Here is a 14254-nt window from a genome sequence, read left to right on the forward strand (position 1 = left end):
AGGCTTCCCCCAACGGCTTGTAGATTCCCGACTTAGAGGGAGAAAGCCCACTTGAAGTGTAATAATTTGCTCGCAGTGAAGTGGAGAGACAAACAGAATGTTTTCGTTCTGTCCTCCCTTCACGCAGATACGACAGTCGAAATTCCAACGGCAACTGGCGTTGTTGTAAAGCCCCTCTGTGTCCACGAATAAAACCTTAACATGGGAGAGGTGGACTTCAATGACCAGATGATGGCACCGTACTTAATTGCCCATAAGGCCAGATGCTGGTATAAAAAATATCTGTATACTTATTCCAATTGGCTCTGCTGAATGCTTATATCCTATACAAAGCGGCAGGGTGAACTGGATCCTTCTTTAAATTTCAGGAAGAGATCATCACAGCTAGGGATGAGTCGAACACCCCCTGGTTCGGTTCACACCAGAACATGTGAACAGGCAAAAAATTAGTTCGAACACGCGAACACCGTTAAAGTCTATGGGACACAAACATGAATAATCAAAAGTGCTAATTTTTATAGGCTTATATGCAAGTTATTGTCATAAAAAGTGTTTAGGGACCTGGGTCTTGCCCCAGGGGACATGTATCAATGCAAAAAAAAGTTTTAAAACTGGCCTTTTTTTTGGGAGCAGTGATTTTAATAATGCTTAAAGTGAAACAATAAAGGTGTAATATTCCTTTAAATTTCATACCTTGGGGATGTCTATAGTATGCCTGTAAAGGGGCGCATGTTTCCCGTGTTTAGAACAGTCTGACAGCAAAATTACAGTTCTAAAGGAAAAAAACTAATTGAAAAGTACTCGCGGCTACAATGAATTGTCGGTCCGACAATACACATAACAATTCATTGATAAAAACGGAATGGGAATTTCCCCACAGGGGAACCCCGAACCAAACCCCGAACCCAATTTAAGAAAAAAAATGCGTGGGGGTCCCCCGAAATTCCATACCGGGCCCCTTAGGTCTGGTATGGATATTAGGGGGAACATGTCCTCAACATTGGGAGGGTGCTTTGGGGTAGTCCCCCAAAGCACCTTGTCCCCATGTTGATGGGGACAATGGCCTCATCCCCACAACCCTTGCCCGCTGGTTGTGGGGGTCTATGGGCTTATCGTAATCTGGAAGCCCCCTTTAAAAGGTGCTCCCCAGATCCCGCCCCCCATGTGAAATGGTAATGGGGTACAAAAGTGACAAAAGAGACAGTTTTGGACAATTGTCAAAAACCTCCCAATGTTGAGGGCATGTGGAATGGTACAGTTCAGAAGGGGGGGGGTGCTCTCTTGTCCCCCCCTCTTTTCGTGCGGCCTGCCAGGTTGCGTGCTCAGATAAGGCTCTGGTATGGAATTACGGGGACCCCCACGCATTTTTTTTTCTTAATTTTGGTTCAGGGTTCCTCATGCCGTTTTTATCAATGAACTTTTATGTGTGTTGCGGACTGACAATTCATTGTAGCCACGAGTAGTTTCAAATGACTTTTTTTTCCTTTAGAAATGTAATTTTGCTATCAGACTGTTCTAAACACGGGAAACATGTGCCCCTTTACAGGCATACTATAGACATCCCCCCGGTATGAAATTTAAAGGAATATTTCACTTTTATTGTTTCACTTTAAACATTATTAAAATCACTGCTCCCGGAAAAATGTCAGTTTTTAAAACTTTTTTTTTGCATTGATACATGTCCCCTGGGGCAGGACCCAGGTCCCCAACCACTTTTTATGTCAATACCATATAAGCCTTTAAAATTAGCACTTTTGATTTCTCCCATAGACTTTTAAAGGGTGTTCCGAGGCTTTTGAATTTGCAGTGAACACCCAAAATTATTCGCTGTTCGGCGAACTGGCGAACAGCCAATGTTTGAGTCGAACATGAGTTTGACTCGAACATAAAGATCATCCCTGGTGTTCTGATAATATCAATATCTGGAGAAGATTTGTTTATCACAGTGGTGGATAATAATTAATAATAATAATAATAATAATAATAAAAAATTGAGAAGCACTTTAACTCAGCAAATGAGTTGTTTTATGAACTTTGATATACCATATTTATCGGCATATAACACACACTTTTTTCCCCTGAAAACAGAGGGTAAATAGTGCCTGCGTGTTATTTGCCAATATCATGTTTTACAAACAGGTAGAGGGGATCGGGTGACCCGTCCCACGAGCCACCCATTGGGGAGGTATCAGTATCAGGCCAGCTGTCCCGCCTTTCCTGGCCCTCGGACAAAAATCACTTGCCACCCCCTGCTCCTACACTGCTCCTCCTGTGTCAGTGTCATTGTAAAATGAAGCTTGTAAATATCTCAATAGCAATGTTTTTTTCTGGCTGCTCTCCTCCTCCTGCTCCTCCTCCGAGTATAGCTTTAGATTGAAGAAGGAGAGTGGTCACATTACCATCTATGTAACTTCAGAGTAGAGCAATCATGTGACCAGGTCAGTGGAAAAAACTGAGCTATTGAGGTATATGGAAGCTTCATTTTACAATAGGAGTGACACAGGAGAAGCAACGTGAAAGGGGCTGGCAGTGATTTTTTTCTTAACTGTAGAATATGCTGGCAGTGATGTCCCAGGAGACTAGGGGTCTCCTGGGAGTGCAGGGAGAGGGCTATGTACTGGATGGGGTGCTGTGTACTGGTTGGAAGGGCTGTGTACTGGATGGGGGCTGTTTACTGGATGGGGGGCTGTGTACTGGGGAGGGGGCTGTATAATGGATGAGTGGCTGTATACTGGAGGGGGGCTGTATATTGGATGGGGGAAGGTATACTGGGGAGGGGGGCTGTATAATGAATGGGGGCTGTATACTGAGGAGGGGCTGTATATTGGATGGGGGGATGTGTACTGGGGAGGGGGGCTGTATACGGGGGACTGTGCACTGGAGAAGGGGGCTGCATACTGGATGGGAGGTTGTGTACTGGAGAGAGGGCTGTGCTCTGGATGGGGGGGTTGTATACTGGACAGGGGGCTGTGTACTGGATGGGGGCTGTTTACTGTGCATTTTTTCCTTAATCACTTCAGCCCTGGAAGCAGGGGTCAAGTCCTGGGGAAAAAAGTGTTGGAACCCAAGATCAAGGTATATCACTTTTACTGCCCACTTGGTGAACCTTCTGACGGCCGTTAAGCATGTAACCCGTGGCACCCGTGTAGATTTGGTTTTACAGACATGGATTGCATGCAGGTCTGGCTCTTCTTCTCCTCCTCCTACTCCATCCTCCTCCCTCTCCTCCTCAGCTGACTCCTCCTTTTCCGCTGCTAGCGTCTCTTCCGCTGCTAGCGTATCTTCCGCTGCGTGCCCAAGCTCAACAGAACCTATTCGACATGCCAGGTGAGACGTTGCCATGCTGTACTGTGTCTGTTGTGCCTGGAAGCCAAGAGCCATACTGGCCCTGCACTCCTTTCAGCTTTGCCTTCACAGGCAGATCAGTGGCTAACACCGCTCAATTTGACAGTTGGTAAAGTGGTGTCTGACAATGGTGCCAATCTGCTTAGCGCATTGAAAAAGGGTAAAATTTATCTTGCGGCAGGCAAGGAAAATCTCGGCCCATTTCAGGAGATCTTACACGGCCATGGCTCGCCTTGCTGACATTCATCGGCGACACAATCTGCCAGTCAGACGTCTTATTTGCGATTGCCCGACGCGATGGAACTCAACCTTCTATATGCTTGATAGCTGCTCCAGCAGAAACGTGCAGTTAACGACTACCTGTACGAACTCTGCGGCAGAACAGGTTCTGGGGAGTTTGATTTTTTTCACCGTGCCAGTGGCTGCTCATGCGCGACGCATGCAGACTTCTGCAGCCATTTGATGAGATCACCAAACTGGTCAGTCGCAGTCATGGCGCCATCAGTGACATTGAACCTTATGCCTTCTTTATGGAGCATGCATTGTGTTGTGTCATTGATCAAGCCATGGAGGAGCAGTAGCAGGAAGATGAGGAAGTCGCAATGCTGGATGAATTCCCAGGGGGGGCTACTCTATCTGAGACAGGTCAACAACAGGAGTCTGAAGAGGAGTCAGAGGAGGATGGTGCCAGGGCGGATGAGGAGGAGCAATAAGAGCATGCTTTAAACCTTTCTGAGATCCCTGTTGTTGTGCGTGAATGGGGAGAGGAGAACGAGGAGGACGACATTATCCTGGATGATGAGCAGGAGCCAGGCCACCATACCTTTTCCAGTTTAGTGCAAATGGGGGCCTTCATGCTCCAGTGATTTAACAGGGACCCCCGTATAAAAAGCATAAAGGTCAAGGACCAGTACTGGGTGGCAACGTACTTAGACCCCCGGTACAAATACAAAATTGTGGAAATGTTACCACCATCACAGAGGGCTGTCAGAATGGAGCACTTACAGACCTTGCTTCGACAACTGCTGCATTCTGCTTTTGTGTGCGTTGACAGAGGAGGAATTCCCACTCCCAGAGTTGCAGGTACCAATCCAATAGCGCCTGCAAGAAGAGTGCGGTTTGAAGATGTGTTGGTGACTTCTGATATAAGGTCATTCTTTCAGCCAACCCATCGACATGTGTCATCCTGATTCAGCATCAGGGAATGCCTAGACCGACAGGTGTCCGACTACATCAGGTTAACGGCTGATGTGGATGCTCTGAGGAGTGATGAACCCCTGGACTACTGGGTGGGCAGGCTTGACCTCTGGCCAGAGCTTGCCCAATTTGCAATGGAACTGTTGGCTTGCCCCTCGTCCAGTGTCCTGTCCGAAAGGACGTTTAGCGCAGCAGGGGGGATCGTGACCAATAAGCGCACTCGCCTAGCTCACGACAGTGTTGACTACCTCACATTTATAAAAATGAATGAGGCATGGATCTCGGAGGAATTCAACACATGTGACCAGTAGACCATGTATATGCATAACTCTATAAACGACCTTTTTTCTACTTTTGGCTCACTTCCTTGTACAAAAAAGCACACTGTACTATATGTCCGTACCCTCCTGTTTGAAGAGGTTGAGGGGTGTCATATTTTTGGGTCCCGCAGCGAGTTGCTGGTATCAGTGCTGCTGTCAGTGCTCTCTATCTCGGTGCTGGTGTGGTCTCAGTGCTCTCTATCACAGTGCTGGTGTCAGTGCTCTCTATCACGGCGCTGGTGTGGTGTCAGTGCTCTCTATCTCGGTGCTGGTGTGGTCTCAGAGCTCTCTATCATGCTGCTGGTTTCAGTGCTCTCTATCAAGGTGCTGGTGTCAGTGCTATCTATCACGGTGCTGGTGTGGTGTCAGTGCCCTCTACCTCGGTGCTGGTGTGGTCTCAGTGCTCTCTATCACGGTGCTGGTGTCAGTGCTCTCTATTACGGTGCTGGTGTGGTGTCAGTGCTCTCTATCTCGGTGCTGGTGTGGTCTAATTTCTCTCTATCTCAGTGCTGGTGTGGTCTCAGTGCTCTCTATCACGGTGCTGGTGTCAGTGCTCTCTATCTCGGTGCTGGTGTCACTGCTCTCTATCCCAGTGCTGGTGTCAGTGCTCTCTATCTCGGTGCTGGTGTCAGTGCTCTCTATCTCGGTGCTGGTGTCAGTGCTCTCTATCTCGGTGCTGGTGTCAGTGCTCTCTATCACGGTGCTGGTGTCAGTGCTCTCTATCACGGTGCTGGTGTCAGTGCTCTCTATCACGGTACTGGTGTCAGTGCTCAGTCTCTATCGCGGTGCTAGTTTCAGACAGTGAGGGAGATAGCAACGGAGAAGCCAATCAGCAGGCAGTGCCAGCACCATGGCTGAGGATCAGCACTGGACTGTACTGCCCTGACTGTGGCACTGATCATCACCTGCACCCCCTTCATAGCCTGCCCTGACCTTGCCTCTCCTCCATGGCCTTCATGCGCTCCTGAATTGTCAAAATTTCACATATAAAAAAAGAATGCTTGTCGTTGTCGATCCCAGATTCACTTAATACTTTTGTTATGTCAGTATCCATGTTGTGGAACTATGTGTGCACAGCTGGTAAGTATTTTGTGGGTGAAAATATGACCTGGTGGTTTTTAAAGTTTGCCTGCCATTAAAGTCAATGGGGTCCGCCGCGAACTTTGCGGTTCGTGAACTTTTGGCCACGTTTGCGAAACGTCCCGCTGGAAGTTCGTCCATCACTACCCATGCCCTCTGTTCCCAAAGAGACTGTGTTTTGTGAAAGTTCTACTGCAAAATAAAACCTTTTGAAAGGACTTTATCTGTGTCAGTGTACAAGTCATTGGGTATCAACCCTGGGATCCCCTAGACGTGGAAGAGCAGGCCAGGAGATGGTAACCAGTAAGCCCATTCAGTCAAGGCCACCCTGCAACGGGTTATGGCCGCTACATATGATTTTACATTTTTTTATATTTTCAAGCTTATTTCATTTTATTGGAAGTACACTGCTCCTTTCATGAGCAATACACTTTCTTGGTCACAATTGTATACAATACAGATTTCCTGCACCAACATTTTGACCTATTAACTCATTTTTCTCAGGTTTCAATCACCACAATTTTCCAAAATTTATGATTTAATCATGTATTTTTTTTTTTTTTATATATACATTTCACATTTTATAATGTCTCTTCAGTTTTAATTTCTAATTTTTATTTTTAATTTTATTTTTCTAAGGTTATAAATTTTAATAAGTTTTAATAAAATTATTTTAAATGCACAATACAGGCACACATAAATAAAGATTTTATACATAGAGTTCATATATGGGCCCTATCTAAGAAGTTACTAATAATTGATTAATAAACTAATTTTTCACATGATTGTTGTTGGTTTTTATATCCTTTTTCACATGATGTTTCTGTATTAATTATGGGGCAAATATGTAAATGTTAATGTTAGGTATGTACATTATTTAGCAATATATATTGGTAAGGTCCAATAGGATGTAGTGACCCAGCTAATAATACTTTACCGGCCAGTAATCAAATGAAACCTTTTTCCAAATTATATTATTAGAGGATTAATATTAATAATTTGTCACTTCTATTTTCATTACGCTCGCTCCAAGAAAAAACATAACAGGTGAGCAGGGCGATATTGTACAAAGAGGCTAATACGATTGCCATAGGATTATATTGCCATCAAAACCTTATCCAAAATTATAGCGGTAGGCGTTCGTTCAAGCGCGGTAGGGAAACGACACCCTATATAAGGACGGGAGGTGTAACAAGATGGCTGCTCCAGATGACGTCTTCATGATGAAACGCATAGGGTGTGGCTACAGAGCGTCTTTGCATTACCTCCGGTCAGGGCCGTTACAGCTTGTTTACATCGGCGCCTGCTACATATTTGCTATTTTGCATGCATTTCCATTTATGATATGTGAGTACACTACTATTTAAAAAAAAAATAATTTTACAAAACAATATTACACTATGGGCATTCCTCTCTTCTATATGTGAAAACCCAGTGGAGTGCCAGCATTTGATAAGGAGGAGGAGTCCAGCTGATCCCTCAGAGCTACACAGGGGCTTGCACTGTGAAAGCGAGATACCCCTGGGGGGGGTAGGGCTATCTAGTGAGTGCAAAATCACTATCATCACAGATAAGCTCACTGGCACTTTTCTCACCTGAAGGATTGATAACAGCACTTTATACAAGCACTGGATATCGTTTGTTGAGTCCAAGTCATTTTTTACTATATTAATGGACTAATACAGAAACCTTTTTAACTATAAATTATTTTTCTATATTTATATATTTTTCTTTGTGTAATTATTTGTATGATTTATTTATTTGGAATATTATGCATCAGTTAAGATTATGCAAATTGTGATTTTGCAGGGGGTCTAACACAGTGAGAATATACATATCTTCATTGCCACAGCAGTATTAGGTGCTATTTAGAGGTCTCTTCCATTTTTATAATAATATATTGTTCACTATTTTATACATTTGGTACCAAAATGTTATTTTATTTAACTTCATTTGTCACTATTCATTACCCAGGGGGTCTAACACACCTCCAGCATAATTAATAAGCAGTTGGAATATGTCCTCCTTTTTTTTTTTTCAATATTCATGTGGTTTGACTTCTTTGTGTTGGTGGTGGAAAGACCACACAAGCCACCAGAATTTTTACATGACAATATTAGGCACTATTACCTCTCATCATTTTGGGCAACAACAGAGATTTGAGATGCAGAGGGTCTAATGTGTAATTTTATTTTTACTTTTTCCAATTTCAATTTTTCTTTTTATTTGTTTTTTTTGAGTCTTCAAGCACATTAACAATTAATTATTTTTTGGCCATAATTTTCACACATTAGACAGAGGGTCTAACACCATAGTTTGAATTTTTTGGCATTTACTGATTTTAGATTTCATCACTTTGATTTATACGCTATTTCTGTATCGCAGAACCCCTTCAAGTAACTCTTGTCACAGAAATTGGATTTTTATTACCAATAAGTGTACAACTTAGCAAACAATACACTTTTACTCCACAGAGGTTTAACGCCATTTCTACACTATTTTATCTACACCTATAACACGCCTAGTGCTTATGCATATTCATAAAGTATACATATTGTTAAACTTGAAGTTTTTTAAGTCAGAGACACTTCCTGATTCGTTCTGCCCGGTAGAGATGGAAGTCGGTCTGTGTAGTGTCTCTCCACTGCAGTGTTTGTATACAATAAAGCACCTTATCTCAAGATCTGGACTCACTATCTCATCATCTGCCTTGTTTTGAGACCCCTAAATCAGATTTAACAAGCCTATGGAGCCAAGTGTCCTCCTAGCCGCGACAATCTGAGCGGAAGTTCATCCCACCTCCTTCTCCCACAGCCTTCTGGGATATGTCACAGGTCCCAGAAGGCTACAGGATCATTCACAAAGTGCAGCACAGCTCATGCATGCACAGTGGGAAGCCGGTTGTGACGCCGCAAGCAATCACAACCGGCTTCTGCAAGTAAACAGGCCTGTGTCTGGACCCAAATGCACGTACACACGATCTGAGTTTTGGTTGGAAAAAGCTCTGATGCTTTTCCCGACGGAATATCCGACGGGATTTCGCTCAAGCTGTCTTGCATCCACATGGTCACACCAAATTCCGGCCGTCAAGAACGTGGGGACGTACAACACATACGATGGGACTAGAAAAAGGAAGTTCAATGGCCAGTATCCAATAGCTTCCGTCTTGTGGTTGAGTCTGAGCATGCGTGCGTTTTTGCCCGTCGGAATTGCATAAACACAATCGGAATTTCCAATAGAAGCTTTTTTTCTGTCGGAAAAATTGAGAACCTGCTCTCAATCTTTTGCTGGCGGAAATTCGGCCAGCAAAATTCCTATGGAGCATACACATGGTCGCATTTTCTGATGAATTCCGACTGTGTATACAAGGCAAAAGACACACAAAGAGCCAGATCAAGTGAGGACAGCACTGGATCCCTGGACAGGCACGTGTTCTTTTATTAAAAGTCAGCAGCTACAGTATTTGTAAACCAGTATTTGACGCTACACAACATTAGAGGAAGGCGGGGTCACCTGTTTACATCACCCGGTGACCCCGCCTTCAGCTACATCATGCTGTCACAGAGAAGAAGCATCTCCCATAGAGGCGGAGCTGTTGCAGCTTTTTTTTAAATGTACCACAAAAGAGGACCAAAGCATTTTTCACTTTCCATGCACGTAAGGCACATATTTTGTGTCTTCAGGAAACACATTTCACTAAAGATTCCACTCCTAAATATATGTCTCCTTTTTACCCGCACATTTTTACAGCCTCTGCAAATTCCAAACAAAGAGGAACTCTTATAGCTTTCCAACGATCCACCCCTTTCAATTTATTATCAGAGATCAAAGACCCTGAAGGACGATGCATAATACTTCGGGGACATTTGATCGATACGGCAGTCACTATTGTTTCATACTAGGCTCCTAACAATAATCCCTCCCCTTTCCTCTCACATCTTTTGCAAGTGGTAAATACACACAAAATTGGAACAGTGATTATAGGTGGTGATTCTAATCAGGTTATCTTCCCATTTCTTGATAAATCGCCCTCCACACCTCAACCAAATTATCTCTCTCTCAACTCCTCTCCAAGTACAACTTAGTTGATATCTGGACAGAAAATAACCCAATAAAAAAAAAGATACACCTACTTTTCACACCCTCATCAATCCTTCTCCCACATTGACCATATTTTCTTAACTATTGGTATGATACATGAAATACTCGCATCTGATATACTCAGGACTGCTGTTAGAAATCATGGGGCCCCATACAGCCTATCTGATGGGGCCCCCTTGACCTGCCCACAACTCACCCTGGCTCTGCCCACAACTCCGACCCTCGTTCTGCCCCTGCCTCCACACCAATCATAACTGCATCTGAATGGTAGAGAAGTCAGTGTTTTGACATCTGTGCCCATTCAGTTTGTGTCTTCATACACCACCGACTTGTGTCCATTTACATCAGGCTACCTCTGATCTGTCACATTTAGGTCTGGAAAAATAGAAAAGGATATTCTTTTCCAATTTTTTGTTTTTCCCACCTGAATGGACATGGAGGAAGGTGGATCTAAATGCACACAAGTCAGTTCATACCTGTAAACCCACATGGAGCTTTCAATCAGGTCTGCATGAAAAAGGACCCAATTGCAAAGCTTGGGTGAAAGGTTATCAAAGGGGAGTGGTTTGGGGGCGGTAAAAATGCAGCTTGGCTGTGTGTTTTTACTGTCCCTTCCCCCCATCACATGTGTAAAAGTAGCATCTCACTATGTGCTCATGGTCATTATCATTATGATGATCAGAGCACAGCAGGTGCTGTATGGCTCTGTCAGTGTAACATGACTGTGTGGTGCTGACTTTGTTATGGCTGTGCTGAGTTACAGTCTGTAACACACAGTACAGCCATATATCAGGAAAGTCAGCACCCAACAGCCATGTTACACTGACAGAGCCATACAGCACCTGCTGTGCCCTGATCATCATAATGATAATAACCATGAGCACACAGAGTCTGAGGACTGCACATTCTATCATAGTGTGACCTGTCAGTGTGTGTGTGTGTGTGTGTGCAGGGGACTGCTAGCCTGTGCACCACTGCCGTTGTCCAGATTACTCCTGCTGCTCTGTCTCAGCCGCCTCAGGGATAAGTCCCTAAAGCTGCAGCACTTACTGAATGAAGGGAGCCGTATAACAGTAATATCCATCCACCGGAGAGGCATACAGTGAGCAGGAGGAACTTTAGTTTGTGCAGGTATACTGAGAGCAGCATGAGGCATGGATTTGTATCCCTACACCCAAAAATGGAAAAAAAGTTCCTCTTCTGCTTTCACCTCCTGGGCCCCTCTGGTAACCTGTTGGGGCCCAGGAAATGAATATATATTCCTTAGATACCTTGGTAATCAAGTGGGTGCAGGTTAATATAGTTATTTAGCTTTTTTTTTTTTCTAGCTAGAAGTTAAAAGCTGCTCGGCCCCCCCCCCCCCCCTGCTGGCCGTGTCCGGTACAACAGGGCTGGTTATACTGCCCTATCAGCGGCCCTGGATATATTCCCCATTCCATGGTCAGACCAGAATGCGGTAATTAAAACCATAGCTTCCACTATGCCACAGGCGCATAATCCTACATGGTATATACCGGATATAATGCTAAAAATTCCATCACAATGCCAGAAAGTTGAGCAGGCTTCAAAAGAATATCTGATGCACAATAACACACCAGATATATCCTCCCTTACACTCCGGGAAGCCCACAAACTGGTATTGCGAGGCAATATACAGGGATTATTGGCATTATTCAAAAGGGAAAGCAAAATTCTTGCCCGAATACTAGAAAACGACTTTAACGCTACGTCTATATCATTTCAAAACAATCCGTCACACAACACAAAATCCCAATTAGAAAAAAAAGTATAGAATATGACTTATTTCTTAGGGAAATGGCAGATAAAACTTGGCAAAAAATAAAAAATGGCAGATAAACGCACTAGACATCATTTTTATACAAATATCAACAAACTAGGCACTTTTTTAGCACGAGCATTAAATTCAGTAAATAAATCATTTAAACCAATTCACCTGAAGGTGTCTAAAGACAATTACTCAAGCAACCCAGTCAAAATTGTGCATAAATTCAAAACACATCTAGCATCTTTATACAAATGAACCCAAAATTTTAATGAAACAGAAGCTGATTCAATCTTTTCTAACATCACTTTACCAGAATTATCCCATGATCAAAAAGCACTTTTCCAAAAACCTATATCAACGAAGGAAGTGGCCGCCTCTATTAAAGAACTAAAGACAAATAAAAGACTGGGCCCGGATGGTTAGTCTGCTCTATATTACCGTACATTCACAGAACTTCTATCCCCCATTTTAGCCAACACATTTAATGTACTGTTGAATGACCATTCTTTCAAGCAAGAATCATTGACGGCAATAGTATGCATGATCCCGAAACCCCTTTCCGATGCGGCCTCCTGAGCAGGTTATCGCCCCATCTGTCTGCTGAATCTAGATATTAAGTTGTTAGCAAAAGTTTTAGCAAAAGGCCTTAACCAAATAATTTGTAATTTAATACATAAAGATCAAGTAGGTTTCATGCCGCATAGACAAGCGGGTGATAATGTGCGCAGGGCGGTACTTTTGGCACATATCACCTAAAAACTTTGTATCACTTCTTGCTTTCTTTCCTTGGACATTAAGAGGGCATTCAACATGGTTTCATGGCCCTACTTGAATTACGCTTTACAAAAATAGGGATTTGGCCCGCATTTCATAAAATGGATAAAGGCATTATATAATAAGCCTACGGGATACATAAAATATGCAGGATACAAATCCGAATCATTCAAAATCAAAAGAGGTACAAGGCAGGGATTCCCACTATCCCCTCCCTTATTCGCTCTTATTTTAGAACCCTTAGCTCAATTTACTAGGACCAACCCTACGATTACTGGCATTGAAGTAGGAGGTCTGCAGCAAACCAAGTTATTATACCTGTTTAGAGTACTACCAATTTCTATCCCATCTTATTATCTAAGACTGGTGCAACAAAGGCTATCAACATTTGCTTGGGGCCCTATCAAACCTTGCATACCGGCATGTGCATAATTTGCCCCTAGAACTAATGGAGGGCTTGGTCTCCCCAATTTTGCCAGCTACTACAAAGCCGCCCACTTGGCCAGTATCATCAAGTACCATACAATAAGGGAAATCCCATTATGGGTACTAATAGAAGCCTTGGAATGTGATCCACTTTCAATCTCTAATATGGCTCCAACCTATAGACCATCCTACACTCAGTAACCCTATAACTAAATACTTTGTATCTGTCTGGGACAGCCCGAAAACTAAAAATCAACTAAAATCAAAACATAACTCCCTATTATCCTTTTTCAAAAATCCTGCGTTCTACCCGACATGGATATATCCAAAATCATTTAAAGCCTGGTCAAATGCCAGCCTCTTAATGCACCATGAATTCATTACTCCTAATTTCTTCCAAACTTAGGGAAAGCTATGGTTTACCGCAGTCTATTCAGGTATCTACAAATCAAAAAAAAATGTGCACACCTCACAAATGCTGAATCACCCTTACCTCGCCTTTCCACTTTTGAATCAATGTGCAATAATGACCCACTTGTTAAAGGAATTATATCATCTCTTTACGCACAACGTTTGACTAAATCAAAATCTGATAAATTAACCTATGTCCAAAAGTGTGAGGAAGATTTGGGACGAAAACTGGGTGATGCAGAATGGTCTGAAATATGGTTAACTACTAAATCTTCCTCGCCCAATGTTACTGTGATGGAAACAAATTATAAAGTTCTAACCCGCTGGTACCTTGTACCTGCCAGAATGGCTCAATACACTCCCAACCATTCAACCCTCTGTTTCAGGGGTTGTACAAATCCAGGTACACACCTACATATATGGTGGACATGTCCAATAGCGTAATTTTATTGGGGGAATATATTTGAACTAGCCTCCAAAATGTTTGAATACGCTGCTAACACCAGACCCTTCCATTGCATTACCTAATCTAAAACCAGACCATCTAACATTCTCCCAATTTAAGCTTTTTGTTCAACTTTCAACCGCTGCTAAACAAACAATGGCAAAAATATGGAAATCACCAAAACTGTCATTGGCTGAAATCAAGAACAGAATGAATTCTGCAATGTCTCACTCTAAAATGTCTGCTATTGAAGGCAATCAATTTCCAAAATTCAAGAAAATATGGAATCCATGGATAAAGACTAATTTACCCCCAAATTTCAATGATTCAGTCCTTCAGCCATGGTAACTGATTATTTAACTGATTACC

The 14254-nt window shown here is 43.0% G+C and overlaps 1 protein-coding gene across 2 annotated transcripts in view; it reads right to left on the reverse strand.

Annotated features, from left to right (window-relative positions):
- LOC143930048 (mannose-binding protein C-like) overlaps positions 1-14254 on the reverse strand; it is a 92239-nt gene that overhangs the window by 36719 nt on the left and 41266 nt on the right. The window lies entirely within an intron of this gene.

The sequence above is a fragment of the Lithobates pipiens genome, unplaced genomic scaffold, assembly GCF_037356315.1.
Source record: "Lithobates pipiens isolate NorthernLeopardFrog02 unplaced genomic scaffold, aLitPip1_a1.2 Scaffold_25, whole genome shotgun sequence".
Lineage (NCBI taxonomy): Eukaryota > Metazoa > Chordata > Amphibia > Anura > Ranidae > Lithobates > Lithobates pipiens.